General features: G+C 39.7%; 1 protein-coding gene across 4 annotated transcripts in view; it reads left to right on the top strand.

The window, feature by feature from the left end:
• Positions 1–410: 410 nt before the first annotated feature.
• LOC107595076 (amyloid beta A4 precursor protein-binding family A member 2-like) overlaps positions 411–1878 on the top strand; it is a 29414-nt gene continuing 27946 nt past the window's right edge. For all 4 annotated transcript variants that reach the window (XM_016285381.1, XM_016285380.1, XM_016285379.1 and 1 more), the window contains exon 1: positions 411–440. The gene's annotated coding sequence lies outside the window, so the exon portion shown is untranslated. The remainder of the gene's footprint in view (positions 441–1878) is intronic.

Below are 1878 nucleotides of genomic sequence, written 5' to 3'. Positions count from 1 at the left end.
TACAGCCATTTGTTGTGTCTGATCTAGTTGGAGGTTGTAAAGTTCTCTGCAGGAGTCCACAGCAGTTTTATGCCAATATTCAATTAAAATGTTCTGTGGCCAATTAACAAAACAGTTCTGGGTAATTTCCAGGATTTCTGTTCCCATGTTAAATGAAACCTGAGCCATGAACTGCCAAGTGTGTGTGGTATCGCACAGCTTCAGTGTGTGTCATGGGTGCTGCACAGCACTGGCCAACAAAGCACACAAGTCTTTGTAATATACTGTATATAGTGATATTATTTAGTAAAATTATTTAATTGTTAAGCCACTTTTCATACAATGAAACTCAATGGGGCTGTTTTGGACCTCATTGACTTTCAAAAGAAAAAAAACACACTAAGACATTCTTTTGTGTTCCACAGAAGAAAGAAAGCCATGAACATTTGAAAGACACAAGGGTGAGTAAATGATGACAGAATTTTTTTGGTGTCTTTAAACGACGGTGTCAGCTGTTTTATTTAATAACATTTTTAGTCCAGGGATTTAAAATAATTTTAGCATTTATATTTAAAACCCAAATAAGCTTGAATTACAGTTTGGTCTGTTTGGTTGAGTTCCTTTTAGTATATTGTCTGCTGTGCTGCTTTAATGCCCTTATGTTTCATATTAAATATGATGTGCATAAATTAACGTGATCCCGATTGTTCCATGCAGATGAGAATGATTTCTTGTGCATCTATCCTGACAGTCTGGTCATTGGCATGGCAATGTATTCAGCTTCACTAAATGGAAATGATATGTACGCTATGTGTGTGTGTGTGTGTGTGTATGTGTGTGATAAATTATTTTAACCACACTCCAGACATTATTCCTGGGTGTGTCTTATGTCTGAACAATGAGGTGAAAGGTCAGGGGTGCCTTTGGGAGCCTGTTGCTTTTAGTTACCAGAGTGTCGGTTGGGAATGATTGACAGAAGATGGGGGAGGGCTCATAAAGTACTCGTTGTGCTATATGCTCCTAAATAACAGGTGGAGAGAAAACAGTGATTTCTTCAAAGAGGTGTTGTTCTGAGAGGTGTAAAATGATCATTCAGACAGGGTTTAACTATGATGATGAGTTTAATAAGGGTTGAGTGTGCTATAGTATGTGAAGGCACAAAAAAATCAAGGCTTCATTAAAAGCTGCGGTATGTGTGTAGACAATAAAAGGTTCTATGAGTCGACAAATTCATGCAATGTCACACACACGCTCAGAGCGCTGTAAGATTGGAGGAGCAGAAGCACAATGATAATTAGTTGTTGTAATGACTGGTGATGGAAGGCGTAATTAAAGGCAGGGAGAAAGGATGAACAAAAGGGAAAGCAGCAATAAAAGTCTCTCCGTAAGCTGTTGTTGCAGGCATCTGACGGAGACAGCAACATGGTATTGTGTGCATGTGTGTGTCTGTGAGAAAGTGAACAAGATTTACACCAACACCATTGCACGTTTGATTTGAGTTTTACATTGTGTGTGTGATTATGCAGCCTCTACAGCCGCTATTGTCATGATTTATCTCCGAACACTGACATCTAATTGCTTTTTTATGTTGGTGAAATTTGTCTTGCCTACTCTTACAAGCTTCTGACAGGAAACGTCAACCATTCTCTCTGTCATGTTCACATCTTTTCAAACTGCAATTTAGGCATGTGAGATTTATCCTAGCATTTCCGTGGGTCCCAAGATGTCAAGATCTTAATGTTCAAGAGCCAGCAAAAAGAGATTTTTCTACAAAAGACATTACATTTGTTGATACTATGGTCAGTGCTTAACAGTAAAGGTTTTCTTTTCGGCTGGCCCATTTGGGTCATTCCCCCCCCCCCCCCCCCCCCCCCCCCCCTCCTCTCACACCCAAACACC

Source organism: Sinocyclocheilus grahami, unplaced genomic scaffold, assembly GCF_001515645.1.
Source record: "Sinocyclocheilus grahami isolate Dianchi unplaced genomic scaffold, SAMN03320097.WGS_v1.1 scaffold196.1, whole genome shotgun sequence".
NCBI lineage: Eukaryota > Metazoa > Chordata > Actinopteri > Cypriniformes > Cyprinidae > Sinocyclocheilus > Sinocyclocheilus grahami.
The sequence above is the reverse complement of the archived record's forward strand: the minus strand, read 5'-3'. Positions and strand labels throughout refer to the sequence as shown.